Here is an 18,669-nt window from a genome sequence, read left to right as displayed (position 1 = left end):
TAGCATTGTGAAAATCTGTCTGTTTGGTTTTTGAAAAGTTCGCGAAATGTGTATGCTAATTGTTTTCATGGTTACAAACACAGGTTTCTCAACTTTTTTTGTGAATATTGGTAAAATTATCTTTACCAACATCCTGCAACTTAAATATTTTATTTTTTTGCAAAAAATGGTCACGATGTTTTCAAGATATTTGCTTTATTTTGCTAATATATATTTTTAACAGTAATACTTTATATACGATATTGTTATATAGGCTTTGGCTCTTTATTTAAGCTTATTAATGACATTTACTGTAGTATAGGATTATGTTTATTTGTTACTTTTAATTTATTAAATTGAAAATGCATATTTCTAATCTATTTTTTGGGGGAATGTTTCTAAATTGAGACTCTGTTGTGTATTTGGATTCAACAATATGAATACAGTGGCGACCAACTTTATTCTTACTTGGCTAGCTCTGCGAATTTCAGAAGATCCCGGTGATGTGTGGTTTTGTGTCGTTTTCTCCCGGGGTGTATAGCGTTATTTTCACGGCTGTGATTTAAGCATTTTATTCCCGCTGGCTGCAATACTGCAATGCCGTGTAAAAACGCATGGGGGCGTTTGCGAGCTGTTGTCTCTGAAGTCTAATACCTTCGTGGTTCAACCTACAGTACACAGTCTGTGCGTGCGTGCGCGCGCAGTAATAGTAAAATTGCATATATAATTTATTTTAAAGTACAGTACTGTACATGCTCGGACCCTGTTGGGATGAAGTGAGGGGGTTCCTAACATCTGGGGGAAAATGAATTTTAATTCTATGGTGAGTACTGTCTTGTTGCCGTATTATTTTGGTGGGGCTGGCTGGGTACTTCTTTAGGGGGCTGACCATTACTGTACATTAAAACTTTTCTTTTTTTTTCCTCAGAAAAGAAAACGGCTAATGGGGGGATTTCGATGGATAATATTGTACTGTATGCTGATGTTTTCCGGCCATACAGTATACTGTGAAATAAACCCGAATAAAAAAAACTATGCATTTATTCTACATGTTCAGTATCGTTTCATTATGTGTCTTCCACAGTATACTGTACAGTGGTATACAGTGCCTATCATCTATGGGCAAAAATAATTTTATTCCTAGGTGCCCTAGAACAGAAGTTCCCACGCCAATTGCCCGTGAACTTGACCGCGGCCCTAAGTAGTTCCCACGCCAATTGCGCGAATATAATGTAAAATAACCCGTTCTGTGGGTTTGAGCGGGTTGAAATTTACCTGGTCCTCATGCGGGAGGACCCTTGCCATAGTGGCAAAATATCAGCCTTGCATGACCCCCGGAACCGGAGGTACCAAAAGACAGTTTAAAAGCACATTACCAAAGTGAACAAACAAAAATAAACTGTGCGCTACTATCTAACTCCTACTTATAACTAATTAAAGTGCAGTGACTAAACCATATATAGACTATATAAACCACAATACCAAGTGAATAAGTGATTATATAATAAATTATATCATAACCGTGTGGTTGATACCACTTATTCACTTGGTATTGTGGTTTATATAGTCTATATATGGTTTAGTCACTGCACTTTAATTAGTTATAAGTAGGAGTTAGATAGTAGCGCACAGTTTATTTTTGTTTGTTCACTATCTTTGCTCTTTACTGTTGCAGCACGTCTCACATTCCTTTTTCATTATATTCATTTGTGTATATTTTTGCGTACATCTCCATTGCATCAAAATGGTTTGGAGCCTAGCCAATTGTAGAGAGAAAAGGGAAGAACACTTTAAACTTCTTTTTACTGACGAAGTGTTACATGGTCAACCCATTGAACCAACTGATTTAACAGCAAAAGACCGCTTTAAAATATTGGAAAAGTTATTGCTTACTGAGGGTAAGCATTGGCTTGAGACCAAAACCCTACAGAGTTATCTGGATGTGGGTAGAATACCAAGAGGTCTCAGGTTTTCAAAAAACCCCACCTTTGGTAAAAATAACTCAAAATTTATGCAGGAGTGGAATAGGATCCATGGTGAGTGCTCTAATGATCTCATTAGGTTAATTATATATGAAAGGAACCGTGAGATCAAACAATTAGAGAAAGAGATTTTAAAAGCAATTAAGGCATTAGAACCTATAGTTATAGATACAGATTGCTCAGAGATTGAGCATGATCTTAAAGTAAAGTTAGAATATGAGGAAGATGAACTTTTAAAAACAAAACACAGTAAATTCTTAAGAGATAAATTAGACTATCAGCAAGGGAGACAGAGAGACTGGGCGAAAAAAGATAGAGGAAGGGTAGTAGGTGATGATTATATCCCCAATAAAAAAGAGAGAGGGGGATCTGCACATTCAAAAAACAGACATCAGAATTATCACACCTATGACGAAAAGAGAGAGAGCAGAACTAATGAAAATGATAGATCAAACAGAGATCGATCACGCTCCAACTATGGCAAGGGGTATCGGAATCCCAATTATAAAGGGAAAAATTACATTGAGGGTTTTAGATATGGCTCTAGGCCTCAAGGCCAATATAGAAACTATGAGAACGAATACAAAAACCCCCATGTAAGAACATCTAGATACTCACCCAGAAACTCCCCCAAACTCTCACCTAAACGCCCAGCTAGACTGGAACCAAATACAGATTCACCTTCTTTTTTAGACCTAATTCGAACAAGGTTGGAAAGGAAGGTGAAAACTGTAAAAGATATACAGAATACCCCACAAGAGAAAAGAAAGATAAGGGATGTGTCAGACGAGGAACACGAGGAGGGACCAGAGCACAAAAGAAGAGGGTACTCTTGGGAAGGAACACCGTAGCTAACAAAGGTGTCTTTAATCTCTCCTCTACAGTTTTAAGTAAAGATCAATTGGGCATACTTGGAAGGGGTCTGAGCTTCTCGAAGGCTTGTGGACCAAGCTCCTTCCAACTGTTCAAAGATCTACATAAATTTACTCGCAACATTACCCTTAAGCGACATTTCCTGAAACAAGATATGGATACTAATCATAGTAAGGCCGTAACGGTTTCTTCAAATAACACCGATACAGAATTACTGATCAGACATACTGACTTTAAGAGTCAATCCAAATTTTATCCTGCACATTCCAAAGGTCATCACATTAATACATTTTTTAACATGGTCATCAATGATTTTAATGCTCTATCCCACAATTTTAAGTCAGGTGACATTAAGCACAATCTCAGTAACAGCGAGTCGATAGCCCTTAAGAATCTAAAAGCAAATACTGATTTAATTATTAGACAAGCAGATAAGGGTGGGGGCGTGGTAGTCCAAGATAGATGTGACTATGAAAAAGAAGCTTTACGACTACTAAATGACAAACTGTCTTATATAGAATTATCTAAAGACCCGACGGCTGAATTTTTGAAGGAGCTAAAGGTCTTGTTAGAAAACGCACTCGCCCTTTCTGTTATCACTACGGTGGAATTTTCCTTTTTATTCTCGGAATTCCCTAGGATCCCCATTTTTTATCATTTACCGAAAATCCACAAGGCTCTGGTTGATCCTCCTGGACGCCCTATTGTGTCAGGTATACAATCGATGACAGCCAACCTTAGCCAATATGTGGATTTCTTTCTCCAACCCTATGTCGGTAAATTAACCTCTTATTTGAAAGATTCAACGGCAGTTTTAAACTTATTTAAGGATTTTCAATGGAAGAGTTCTTATGTATGGATTACATGCGATATAAAGGCCCTGTATACCAACATACCACATCAAAAGGGGCTAGATGCGGTCAACTCCTTTTTGGTGGATGATCAGGCATTACACCCATTGAATAGAAACTTCATTCTTGAGTCTATTAGTTTTATTTTAAAACATAATTATTTTCTGTTTCTTTCCACTTTCTACAGTACCTGCAGGTTTGCGGGACCGCTATGGGCACTAGATTTGCCCCCAGTTTTGCGAACCTGTATGTGGGTAAGTGGGAGTCACAGTTTCTTGTGCCCGACAACCCGCACCACAGGAATGTCATTGTGTGGAAACGCTACATAGATGACATCCTGTGCGTGTGGGATGGTGATTGTGTTTCGGCCAGTGCATTTGTGGCTGATCTGAACAAAAATGATTTTAATCTCGAGTTTACACACAGAATGGATGCCACACAGATAGACTTTTTAGATCTGAGACTTACCTCTCGAGTGGATGGCATTGTGGAAACCGAGACCTTCTTTAAGGAGGTGGATACCAGCAATTTGCTGATGGCAAATAGCAGTCACAAGAGCACATGGATCAAAAACATACCAGGAGGGCAATTTGTTAGACTCAGACGTAACTGCAGTAGTGTAGAGGTTTTTAACCAACAGGCAAACAAATTATTTTCAAGGTTTAGAGAGAGGGGGTATCCCAAAGAACTTTTAGAGAGAGAGATAAAAAGAGTTCGTGATTTGGATCGTAAAGAACTGTTGATACAAAATAATAATAAAAAAAGAAATAACGCTATCCAATCAAATAAGGGTGGTTTGGTAGATGTGGCTTTCATCACCAACTATAATTCTGTATATAGGGATATTGAGAAGGTTTTTAGTAAACACTGGGGCATATTGTGTAAAGATCCCATATTGGGATCTCATTTAGATACTAAATCACGGTTTATATATAGGAAAGCTAAAAACATTAAGAATATACTAGCACCCAGTGATGTGTTTGTATGTGGTAAGACTACCACATCTAACACATGGCTTGGCACCAAACCAAAAGGTAATTATACCTGTGGTAAATGCAGTATTTGCAAGTATCTACACCCTGTAAAACATACCTTTAAATCCAATAACACATTAGAGGTTTTTAATATTGATGACTTTATTTTATGTACTTCCACACACATTGTATACTTGTTGGAATGTGCATGTGGATATCAATACGTCGGCAGAACCAAACGGTGCCTTAAAATCCGTATCCAGGAACATGTCAGGAACATTAAAATTGGGTTTGAAAAACATAGTGTTTCAAGACACTTTTTATTACACCATGGTAAAGACCCTTCTAGTCTTACTTTTAAGGGGATTCAATTTATTCCAGTCAATAGAAGAGGGGGGGATAGAGTTAAAACATTATCCTCCAAGGAGACTTATTGGATACATAAGTTGGATACCATGTCCCCCAAGGGGCTTAATGAGGATGTGGATATTTGGGCACTGTATTAAACTTTAATCATTAGCCCATATCCATAATAGACCCGTGGGACATGCTATCACTCTCTTTTTACTCTATTTCCCTTCTCCCTGCTGCACTTTATCCTGTTGTATTTTTAGCTAATCTTTTTTTATATATATATGCAGTGTTCGACAAATCACCCAAAAATCTACTCGCCCAACCAAAAAATCTACTCGCCACCTAGTCCCGCCCCCAACCCCGCCCCTAGTCCCGCCCCCAACCCCGCTTTAAAATAAAATATATAAATAAAATACATTTAATAAATTCCTAGTCAGAACAACATTCATTTGACATAAATGTATTTATTGTATTACATTATACTACAATTAGGCCTTGTTACGTGTGTGTGTGAGTAAATTTCAGATCTAGAAATAAAAGCCAGATGTGAATGACTAGTTTCCTGAACCTCTTAACCAGTGTCTGGACGCCCCCGCTTCACAATATCTAAAGCAGTAATCCCGCCTGGGATCTTACCTGATCCGCAGTCCCTCAATGTCCAGGTACCTCATTCCCGCAATGTTACACATTGGAGGGGATGTGTTCCCTACCTGTCTTCTGGGTTAGGGGGGGATTCCGATATCTTCCGGTGTGAAGCTTGAGTCAGATCTGGAAGACAGCAGTATAGGTTATTTCGGTGTAGTATAGGGCAAGTAAGATATATAGGGTAAATAAGCGATCCAGAGTGTGGGGGGGTTAGAGAGATAGAGGGAGAGAGAGAGTGGGGGGGGGGAGAGAGAGTGTGTGGGGGGGGGAGAGAGAGAGAGAGAGTGTGTGGGGGGGAGAGAGTGAGAGTGTGGGGGGAGGAGAGAGAGAGTGTGGGGGGAGGAGAGAGAGAGAGTGTGGGGGGAGAGAGAGAGAGTGGGGGGGGAGAGAGAGAGAGTGTGGGGGGAGAGAGAGAGAGTGGGGGGGGAGAAAGAGAGAGTGGGGGGAGAGAGAAGAGAGAGAGAGAGTGGGGGGCAGAGAGAGAAAGAGTTGGGGGCAGAGAGAGAGAGAGTGGGGGCAGAGAGAGAGAGATGGGGGCAGAGAGAGAGAGAGTGGGGGGGGGGGAGAGAGAGAGAGAGAGAGTGAGAGTGGGGGGAGAGAGAGAGAGTGAGAGTGGGGGGGAGAGAGAGAGTGGGGGGGGGGAGAGAGAGAGTGGGGGGGGTGGGAGAGAGTGGGGGGGGGGAGAGAGAGAGTGTGGGGGGGAGAGAGAGAGAGTGTGGGGGGGAGAGAGAGAGAGTGTGGGGGGGGAGAGAGAGAGAGTGTGGGGGGGAGAGAGAGAGTGGGGGGAGAGAGAGAGGAGAGAGAGAGGGGGAGAGAGAGTGGGGGCAGAGAGAGAGAGAGAGAGAGAGTGGGAGGAGAGAGAGAGTGGGAGGGGAGAGAGAGAGTGGGGGGGGGGGAGAGAGAGTGGGGGGGGAGAGAGAGAGTGGGGGGGAGAGAGAGAGGGAGTGGGGGGGAGAGAGAGAGGGAGTGGGGGGGGAGAGAGAGAGTGGGGGGGAGAGAGAGTGTGGGGGGGAGAGAGAGTGGGGGGGGGAGAGAGAGTGGGGGGGAGAGAGAGAGTGGGGGGGAGAGAGAGAGAGTGGGGGGAGATGAGTGAGAGTGGGGGGAGAGAGAGAGAGAGAGTGGGGGGAGAGAGAGAGAGGAGAGTGGGGGGAGAGTTAGAGAGAGAGAGGGGGGAGGAGAGAGGGTGTGGGGGAGAGAGAGGGGGAGAGAGAGGGTGTGGGGGGAGAGAGAGAGGGTGTGGGGAGAGAGAGAGGGTGTGGGGGGGGAGAGAGAGGGTGTGGGGGGGGGGAGAGAGTGGGTGGGGGGGGAGAGAGAGGTGTGGGGGGGGAGAGAGAGGGTGGGGGGGAGAGAGAGGGTGTGGGGGGGGAGAGAGAGGGTGTGGGGGGGAGAGAGAGGGTGTGGGGGGAGATAGAGGGTGTGGGGGGGGGAGAGAGAGGGTGTGGGGGGGAGAGAGAGGGTGTGGGGGGAGAGAGGAGGGTGTGGGGGGAGAGAGAGTGTGGGGGAAAGAGAGAGTGTGGGGGAAAGAGAGAGTGTGGGGGAAAGAGAGAGTGTGGGGGGAGAGACACAGAGGGGGAGTGAAACGGTAGGTGACACACAGAGGGTGGGTGATACACAGAGAGGGTGACTGACTGGGGGGGGGGGTGACTGACTGGGGGGGGGTGACTGACTGGGGGGGTGGTGACTGACGGGGGGTGGTGACTGACTGGGGGGGTGGTGACTGACCTGGGGGGGGTGGTGACTGACTGGGGGGGTGGTGACTGACTGGGGTGGTGACTGATTGGGGGGGTACCTCTGGTGTCACACACATACACATGCTCCCATACACACATACACTTGCTCCCATACACATGCTCCCATACACATACACTTGCTCCCATACACATACACACATACACTTGCTCCCATACACATACACACATACACATGCTCCCATACACATGCTCCCATACACATACACACATACACATGCTCCCATACACATGCTCCCATACACATACACACATACACTTGCTCCCATACACTTGCTCACACACACACACACGGGGGGGTGGGGGAAGGAAAGGCCACGACCAGCACCACCACCACGCTCCTCCCCCACCCACCCCCCGCTCGTGGGGGGGGGGGGCAGGCCGACACCCCCCCCCCCATACCTCACGCGGGCATATTGGAAGCTTTGGGGAGGCAGGGTGGGTGGGAGGCACGTGGCGAGGTATCCCCCAGGGGACAGTCAGTCCCGCAGTGGCCGCCACTACCCTGCTCTTCTCGCCGGCATGTCTTCACAGTGCGCGGCCAAGCAGCTTTGCAGACTGCTTCTTCCCCCCAGCCCGCGGCGGCATGAAGCTAGCTGGCGGGGAGGCGGCATGAAGCTAGCTGGCGGGGAGGCGGCAGGGTAGGTGGGAGTCACGTGGTTAGGGCAGAGTCCCCCCCCTCCGCACGCCAACCGGGCTGCAAGCAGTGGGGACCTCCCGCCCGGGGCAGCGATCGGTGGATCGAGGGGGAAGGGGACAGGAGCAGGGGAAGGGGACAGGAGCAGGGGACAGGCGGAGGGGAAGGGGACAGGAGCAGGGGACAGGAGGAGGGGAAGGGGACAGGAGGAGGGGAAGGGGACAGGAGCAGGGGACAGGAGGAGGGGAAGGGGACAGGAGGAGGGGACAGGAGGAGGGGAAGGGGACAGGAGCAGGGGAATGGAGGAGGGGAAGGGGACAGGAGCAGAAGAAGGGGACAGGAGGAGGGGAAGGGGACAGGAGCAGGGGACGGGGACAGGAGGAGGGGACAGGAGAGCTGCCGCGGTGGGGAGTAGGGAGCCATGTAGGGACCAGGGGGATCGCAGGGAAGGAGCAGAGGGGCCGCAGCATGGCGTGTACTTACTCTTGATGTCCGGGCAGAAAGAATGGCTGCTCGTTGGGGGCGGGCTCATATAGAGCCTGGCCGCGCGCCCACAAATCCTGGGAGCGCGCGCCAAACAGCAGTCAGGTAGGGAGTTTTTTTTTTTTTTTTTTTAAGCGCGAGCAGGGAAATTTCAGCGCGAACGGGGGAAATTTAAAAAAAAAACACGTGTGCTGCTTGGGCCAATGTTTACTCGCCTGGGGGTTAAATCCACCCGCCCCGGGCGAGTAAATGTATAGGATTGTCGAACACTGTATATATGTAAAGGATTATAAAATGTCTATTTTAACTTTTTTATATACTAATACTGTGTTTCTTTTTATTCCAGCAAGGTTTTATATATTTATGGTAGGCTAGATTATAGGTTAGTTATTTGTCGATTGGTGTTTTTAGGTTTTGTCAATAAAGTTTTTGTTTTAAAAGTAATAGTATATCTTCCCTATCACTTTGACCATGGCTCAGATGATTGGTCTAACTTTAATAGTCTGACCAATGAGACATCTCTGAGAGGTATTTAAGACCTCTGGGTAATGGCCAAAAATTATTCCCTGAAGAAGTACTTAGATGTACGAAACGCGTTGGATGTATTTAGTTTATGCCAATTTATTGTTTTTTATTATCCCCTGTATCTGCATCGTATTCAATACCATTTGGGTTTTTTTTGCTGATTGAAGCGGTTATTGCGCCGCTGTAGAGACTCTGAAGGACTTTCTTCTGCTCCTTCCTTATTGCCACGGGAGCTGTGACGTCACCCCGCTACATCACGTGACGGAGCGACATCGTGGCACGCCGTGCAGGTGCATGCAATTGCGGAAGTGTCTGCTGAGCCTCTCCATCGGCTCTGAACTGCCCTGTCACTGCTGCAAACGGAGGATTGTAAGAAAAGAAGAAAAACCTCTGGAAGAGGCATACTGCCGCCTGAGACTTTGTTTCAGTGAGTGCTTGAACCTGCAGTTGAGCCAGACTGCTGCTAAGGAACTCCCCTGAAAGCAGCTTCCAGCTGGACAAAGAGTGTATGAGGGATCCTGTGCCCCACAACCACCACAGAGGCTCCTGCAGATAAAGCTGATTCCCCTGTTTACAATCCTGGAGTGGTAACAAGTGTTATATACACTAAATGCTTATGTATTCCTTATTTGATGTACGCAGATTTTATACCCCAATATTATTGTAATACATTTTTATTACTTGCTTCACTATTTGGCGTTGTGCGCTGTTTTCTTTTTGTTTACATTACCAAAGTGGCTTTTTTTCTGCCATGCAAGTCAATGGCAGAAACCTAAACTTTAACATTACCCTGACTCCATTCTGTTGCCACGAGAGGGTCGCAATTTGCAAAGCAATCCTGCCGCAACTAGGACTACATGGTCACCGAATCTGAGCCCTCTAGGTCGAACAGAACCGGAGTTGTGGGTTCCAGGTTTCTGCTCATTTTGACTTAGCCGGTTCAAAGCTTTCTCTGCCATTGCGCTCAATGGTAGGACCCTCCTCGCCGGCATGACCCTTTCTCGCCGCCATTACTGCTCGGACCCTGTTGGGGTCAAGTGAGGGGGTTCCTAACATCTAGGGGCAAAATGAATTTTATTTCTAGGTGCCCTAGAACAGAAGTTCCCACGCCAATTGACCTAGTTCCCACGCCAATTGCCGTAGTTCTTACGCCAATTGCGCGACCAGGCAGTTAAAAAACAGTGCAGCAAGCCTCTACATTTGTTACACTGGCAAAGGAGCAAATGGAAACAATGTGAGGCAATTCAACATGTTCTTTTATTGGTGGAGTCAGTACAAAAACATTTATTTACAAATACTGTACAATGTTGTAACATTTAAAGTGCACAGCAATTCTAACCATCAACACACAATAATACATTCTTCAGCCTTTATTAAATTCTTCTGCCACAAAACATTTTTGGTGCATGGGGCACAGGGAGTTACAGTGACTTGCTTTTTATGTACTGTATTTGGGGGTTGTCTTTGGGGGTTTATTCATCAAATTATTATGATGAACTGCCTTTTGAAATTACAGTGCTGTTAACTATTTCAGCCACACACCTCCAGAGTTTTAAATCCCTCCCTAGCCAAGCATATTGCCATTGTGTTCTTAATCTGCCCATAGCCGAGCTACAGTACAAACACTCAGTACGCCTGAATTTTATTTCTAGGTGCCCTAGAACAGAAGTTCCCACGCCAATTAACCTAGTTCCCATGCCAATTTCCGTAGTTCCTACGCCAATTGCGCGACCAGGCAGTAAAAAAACAGTGCAGCAAGCCTCTACATTTGTTACACTGGCAAAGGAGCAAATGGAAACAATGTGAACGCCTTTCATTACAGGATCTGTAACTGTATAAAAGCGCCGCAATTCTTCCACAATGTTTTTCCTTAAATTGGCAGGAAGGGCCTTTTTTACGCGATTCCCATCGTAGTTCACTTTGAGCACCCACTCGCAGTACAACGTGTAGGGAACATGGTGCTTAAAAATGATCAAGGCATACTTGTGGGGTACACCAGCACTCATCACCCTATACTTCTCCCTAATCTCCGCTGTCAGATCGCGCAGGGTGATGTCGGGCACTGTTTCGATGCGAGCGGGTGTAGGTCTTTTGGGAGCGGGTGTGCTTGTGGCGACGGGCGATGGTAGAATGTCTGGGAGGAAGCTTTCTTCCGGTCGTGGTCGCCGTGTTGTCTCCTGGCGTGGTCTTGAAGGGGTTGTCATGTCCTCCTCAACGGCATACATGTACACTACATCTTGTGGTGGAGGGGGGTGCTTGGTGATGGAAGGGGGTCGAAGGTCCCATTCATCACATCCATGTCACCCTCCTGCTCCGGCGTCGGGGAAACAAGGGCATTAGCACCGAGCAAATAATGGGGGATTCTGCCGTTAGATGTATAGACCAGCGTGATCACCGTATAAATGCCTCAAGTAGAGGTATTAAGAAGACTTCATTTTAAACTTTATTGTGCACCATTGCAATATAAAACCCGAAGTACGTTTCGTCGCCTAAAGCGACTTCTTCAGCAATACTGGGTACTCCTTTTAGCAGTACAGTCAATCGCAGCTGTGGGATTCAGCTGACAGAGTCTCATCATACTCTCGCTCTGCAAGACACATCATGCAGTAATATACAGGGTCACTACATGATTTCGCATATATGGAGCCAGCATACTTAGCTTATAGAGACATGACACACTTCCCACGATTGCACCTATATTGGGAATCGGCATTTAGGGAACCTAAATCAGAGCTCCATTATTGAGATCTGTATACCTCTGTATTGATCCCATATTGTTCATCAGAATACGTATGCCCGGCCATATAGGGCTATCATTCCACACTATGAAAAGAATGTGTACATTACTACTACACTAATATAGGGTTTTTTTACCCATTGATAGCAACTATATGGATAGGTATGCAGTAACACACGTCACTGCAGTATATTAGATCTAAGATTTATTAGGTTTGAGATCCATACCTCTGACTCCAACACCTATCAGCATTACATGTACATAGGCCAGTTGTCCAACAATCATCTCTATGGATATGACTATATATGACGATACACCATAATTGTTTCAATCACTATATCAGCTATGGGATCCCTTTGACATTAATCCTGCTCATCAACGTGGATATTACCGTATGTATACTGCTGCGACACACTTTATTCGAGCAAATACCCAGTATGTACCTGGCAGATACCTGGAATGTGCCGCTCCTCACCTCAGACAAGCCCCGTTGCGTTTGCCTTCCCAGCCATGGTTCATGCCTGGCTGACGGGCGGCTGATCTGTTAAATGATAATGATTAGGATTTAATAGGCTGCAATGCTTCGCGTGTCTACCAGATGGCATAAATTCATGAATTGTAATGCAGTATATATATATACTGTGCAGTATTGCAGCCAGCGGGAATAAAATGCTTCAATCCCTGCCTGGAAAATAACGCAATGCACTCGGGCAGAAAACAGTCACAAACCTCAATACACCCGAGTATACCCGAATTCGAGGGACTAGTCGAGCTCAAATAAAGTGTGTCGCCAGTGTAGTTGTCCAACAGGCAACCCTGCATTAAGCACTATACCCTAGGAATATCTCCTCTAACCTACGCTGGGTTCAATAATAGGTATATTAATACCTCTACCCCAATATTCACTCAAGAGGAGTTTTACCTTGGGACGGGTCAAGCTGAACTAGTTATAGTCATATCACTAGAGCTAGCCAATTCTAGCACAGGATAGGCACCAGAAGCTTCATGGTTTTAATGTATTTATTTAGTCAATTATGTCAAAATAAACTTTAATATATGTTGTATGTCTGCGCATTCTAGGACCATGATCTAATACCATATAGCAACAGGTGGTAAGGTTCTTTATATACATGACGTCAGCAAGACTTGAGTTACCTAAACCACCCCAACTGCAATCAGACACGAACTCTGAAATTGGGGTAAAAATGCCACAGCATCTATTAATACAACATATCCCAAATAGCAGCATCAGATTGTACTCACATGTAATGAACCACCTGCATCACATACTGTAGGACTCCCAAGAACCCACCTGCCATACCACTCAAGCAGGAAATGTATAATATACCACCATCCAAACCTGAAGGACATCAAAAGACCACCTCTTTAAACAGGATCACATGCAATCTGAACACTTCCCTCTGCCAAAAGCTGGACAATATTGCCCCTTAAAATTTGCCTTGACCCCCACCAGACCCAGAGCGCTTTCCGCCCCATCCTGAAGGCCCCTTTTAAACATATCCAGGGCAATGTCTGGAAGATGAACGCCATCCACCCTATAAAAGCCTTACCACTGACTCCCCAGGTTACTGTATCCCCAAGAGATTCCCTCCAGATGCCTGACAAACTCAGACAACACTTTATTCAGCTCCCCCTTTTTTGTACTGCTCTGATATCCCTTGCTCCCTGCCACACTTGTCTTGCCACCACTTCAGACCAAGCTACAACCACAGAACCCAAATATTATCTGAGCTATGTTCCTCTTTATTGCAAAAAAACCCAACTGTCCATACCCTATAGATTGTTTTCCTTAACATGAAGAAATGAAAACCGCTGATGCGGCAAGTAATCTCCTTTTAACATTTTTTTAAAGTGTTTTGAGACCAATAGTGTTGTGACCCATCTGTTGCAAAAAACAAATTAACTTGGCAAACTGGAGTCACATAAGAAGGGACCCCTCCAAATGAATAAAAATTGAGCCCTGGAGTCTACCATCTATAAATGCCCAACTCACATTCACAGGGCAGATATCCTCCCTTGATATATAGCCACTAAGAAGAGCCATACCTCACTACCCCGCTGATCTTTCTAGGATCTCCTAACCAAAAAAACCTTACCACATTTAAACCCCCATCACCTCATTCCACCATAAACCCCTGGCCTCAAACTAGAAGCCGAAACTGACTCCCCAACCAACAATGGCCCCAAAAATGCTAGCACAAAGTAGGCCTAAAACAAGCCCATCTGCAGAATTGAAAAGCACACTGCTGCTAGTGCCTCGTATATATCTGTTCCAGCAGGCCCAGTGACACCGGCAGTCTTCTGTACCCAAAAGGTGTTATTCTCTTCCATCCCAGCAGCATCCGCTTCCCAAAAATTATTTTTCAATCCCTTAATTCGTATAATTTATCGAAAAAGGATATGCCAGCCTTATGTCCATTGAGCCTGGTGACATCCCTCGCTTTGACAGCCCCCATACATATGCCACCATGCCCCTGCCAATTCCTGTCAGGGAATCAATGAAGTAATTTGATTTACGAAACACGTTGGAATAGGACGTGTTCCAGCTTGTACCTCTTGAATCCTAGTACCTACTTTGACTCTAACCATTCATGTTAACCCATGGACATTGCCTATATCCATGGATCTAACCCGTGTGCTCAAGGACACTTGGAATGACGTCATGAGTTTGCGCTAGTGCACATCAGCCAGTCCGTCATGGAGTACCAACGTGTGGCAAGCTACACTACATGCCGCCGGTGCCACCGCTTCTTACGCCAGACGGAGATACTTCGAGTGACAGGATCAGCGTGTGCCTAGCAATTGAGCTATACAACACAAGTATCCAGCGGACCACGTGGAAGGAGTTCTACAGTTCCCCATCTGATGAGGTGATGATGATCTGGAGGGAGAAATAACCCAAGAACACCTGGGGAGAGAAAAAGAATTCATCTCTTACCTAGCCCAGCAGAATCCTGAGTGGTACCATACTGTGAGCAGCTGTGGTAACATGTCCCTAACATTTCATGCCTGTTAATTATATTTTAATGTACGTGCAATATTCACCTGCTGAATGAACTCATTATAATTTATATATACTACACTATGAGGTTTTGCGCTGTTCTTTCTTCTTGTTTTTTTTTCTCTCCTATCTCCTATGTTGTTTGCAGTGTACATAATTATATGGCATGGCCTGGATTATCATTGCTATGCAGATAACACTCGGATCTACTTGTTCTTTGCACTGGGTACCAGGGACCCATTAGCATTCATCAATAGATGTTTATCTGATCTACAAGAGTGAATGAGTGCCAGTTGGTTGAGGTTGAATCCTGATAAGACAGACGTTCTCATGGTGGCTGCACACAGTCAAAAGACAACAAGACTGCAGGTAGGACAACCAACTGGTCTTAAGCTTGGGGGTTCCAAGTTTCTAAACTCTGTGTGCTGAATCTTGGTGTTGTCCTTGACTGTGTTTTGATCCTTAAATATTGCCATGATCAAATCTGCATTCTTAAACCTGAAGAACATAGCCAGGTTTAAACATTTGATCCCCCCAGAGGATCTTAATTTACTTGTCCATGCCTTTGTGTTCTTCCGCCTGGACAATGGCAATGCACTCTACCTGGGTCATCCGGAAAAAGAACTGCGCCACCTGCAGCTTATGCAGAATGCTGCAACAAGGTTGTTAACAAGACCCGTTCTTGCCACATGACACCTGTTCTCCGTTCTCTGCACTGGCAGACTGTAAAATGGCAAATTTATTTAAAGATTGGCTTGTTGACATTCAATGCACTAGATGACCAGTGTCCCAGCTATCTGAAAGAGCTTCTAGTTCCCTATACTTCAATGTTGTGTATTTTTGGTGCTTGGTTTTATTTAATTGCTACGTATTTCTGGTGCTTGTTTTATTTCATTGTTGTGTATTTCTGATACTTGTTTTAATTTAATTATTGTGTATTTCTGGTGCTTTGTTCTATTTCATTGTTACAGTATGTATTTCTGGTGCATTTTTTTGTTTTGGTTGCCCATTGACTACCATAGTGGCAAACCATGGTCATATTATATGGGCATGGTACACTACTGTGCAAATCAATGGATGGAGGGTGGGGGTTGTTCGCCTGGGGAGAGTGGTTAGGTGACAAGGGTGGGTAGTGGGGGAAGGGGCTTACTATAGCGGTTAAGGTAATTATGGGGTTAGTGGCCATTAGTTTGTTTTTTATTGTTGCTGCCACAGAGGACGGAGAGGAAGACGAGGATGACCTTCATCCTGGCAGGGGTCAGTGCAACTTTAATTTACTTTATGCTGGCTGGATAATTTTTTTTATTTTTAAGGGGCAAATGAACTATTATCCAGATCTGGATAATAGTAATTTTGCCCATTACTGTACTGTACTGTATGCGTTGAGGTGGGGGGGGAATGTTGGGGGCAGAGGAAGTTGGCAGTAGGGTTGTTGTATTTTAATGTTTCTTGGGGGTAGAGGGATTGAGTGAAGGGGGTAATTGCCCCAGGGTGAGTGTTTAAGCCTCTTGGGTGGTAGCGGTATTGGTTAACCCCTTCATTACCATAGCGGTTACCACCGCTATGATAGTGAAGGGGTTAACTCCTCCTGCAATTTCCCCGGCAGCAATAACCACCCACCCTAGGGCAATTACCCCCTTCAACCACCCTCTGTACCCCAAAGAAGCTAAGGTTTAACCCCTTTGTTGCCTTATTAACATGTAAATAACAGTGTACGGTAGCACAGGGTCTCTGGAGCAGAACCGCATTAATTTCAGGCCTGGGGACACCCTGCTTACTGAGTTACAGGCCCCGGTATGGGGTGCCGATATCCCAGCAGCCAATGCTTAAATCTCCCTCATCACATGACCGGGACATTTAAAAGCACAGGAGATACTGACACCCCATACCGGGGCCTGTAACTCGGGAAGCAGGGGATCCCCGGACCTGAAATTAATGCAGTTCAGCTCCGGAGACCCCCTGCTACAGTACACTGTTATTAAAATTTAAATAAAATCACTGCGATCGCCTGTAAGAGCTGTGCTTGGAGATGCAGCTCTCTCTGTGCAGCTCTTTATGCAGCTCTTACAGACTGCTGCCAGATTGCACAGGGGAGAATTTAGAGAGAGGCTGAGATACCTTTGCTGCTGTTCCGTATTGGCATTTTCGTACCTTACGGTTCATGGCTTGTGGAAATGGTTTCCGTTCTTTCTGAATACGTGATAAAAAAAATGACAAACCGTTCGGTGGGAACTTGTCACTGTCATGAACTGCTCAAGATGGCAGCAAAGCTATCAAAGCTACTAGAACATGCCCCTTAGAATGGCACAAAGACACACATAAGGGTAAATGTATATTCAACATATAACAGCTTAAGCAAAAAAATAGGTATTGATAGGCAGATTATGTGAAAATAAAGGTTTCTGTGTAATAATTTATATTACATGCCATTTCAGAAAGGAGTCCCATGTCATACAAAACTGCATGGATTGTTATATGTATATGTAGCCAAGCTCCCCTCTTGGTTGAGGAGCCGCCGGAGTGTGAGGCTCCGGAGTGTGAGGGCCGCCATTATAGAAGTTGCACATGTGCAGTGTATTCCGTTGCTCATGCGCAGTAGTAGCATCTTAGATGGCTCTACAAGATGCCGCATGGAACTACAAGTCCTAGGATCCTTAGGGAGGGATTCACACATGGGCAGTTAGAGCCAACAGGGTTCAAGGAGGGGAGACACAGGATATCCCCTGGCACAGGAGCCAGGTGGTTCAGTCCGATGGAGGCAGCAAGGGAAGAGGTAGTGTCCAGGGTGCCAGTAGCCCCTGAACTAGGCCAGACTTCCGCTGCAGGCCCCTGTTAGGCCCAGAGTCACATCAGGAACAGTATTGTAGGGAAGGCCCCAGATAGGGACGCTCCCCTTAGTACTGTTGTAGTGGTATTGCTTTGGTGACCAGATGACCACGCGTTGCCCTGCGGTCTGGGACCAGGCCACAGGCCATCTCACAGACATTGTGTGAGACCCTCCAGCTGGTGCTCACACCTCACACAACAGACCGGGACTCATGAAGAGAGAGGGGATTGTTGGAGGTCCCACGTCGTGGACCCAGACAGATCCCTATTTCATCAGCTGCACCTGGGTACAGGAGTGCCCAGGCAGGTAAAAAGTGCACCAACGTTTCACAGGGGTAGTGCTACCTCAGACATTGGGTGGGACTGCCACTGGGAAGGACACCAGGGATATGGGTGCCACCGCACCCTAAGTACTTTGGGGGTACTCACCCACATTATTGTTGTGTCAAACTATGGGGTACAATTATATTGTTATTGTATATGTGTGTGTCAGTAAACAGTTGTTATATACCTGTGTTAGTATTACTCTTTATTGTGATTTGTACCTGTGCGGGGTTACCCCGCCTACGCTAATATCCCTCGTAGGTGGAGGTGCTGTATCGAGAGGAGAAAGAGCTCACCCCAGGCTTCCAGCGGCGGAGGCTTAGGCCTCCTGTGAGCAAACAGGTATATCAGCACGAGTAGTTCCCTTAGTCATAGGGAAATGGGGCTACATATATTATTTTTACTTGAAAGCTATCATTTAAGTTTAGTGGTATTTAATAAAAAAATACTGTTCCAAAAAGGCTTGAGCCTCAAGCAGAATTGTACTCAAGTAAAAACATTTTAAAAGAAACCTTGAAGCAGCAACACTGGAACTTTTTTCAATGATAAATGCGAGAACCCAGAGGATACAGTAAACATGTAGAGTCAGCGATAATGAAACAGCTGGTGCAGGAAATGCCATTGAAAAAGCCAGTGAATCTGGGCCTCACTGCTAAATCTTGATTTGAAAAATGGGTGAAGTAAGAGACCCAAGATAGATGATGCACTT

The sequence above is a fragment of the Ascaphus truei genome, chromosome 5 (assembly GCF_040206685.1).
Source record: "Ascaphus truei isolate aAscTru1 chromosome 5, aAscTru1.hap1, whole genome shotgun sequence".
NCBI lineage: Eukaryota > Metazoa > Chordata > Amphibia > Anura > Ascaphidae > Ascaphus > Ascaphus truei.
The sequence above is the reverse complement of the archived record's forward strand: the minus strand, read 5'-3'. Positions refer to the sequence as shown.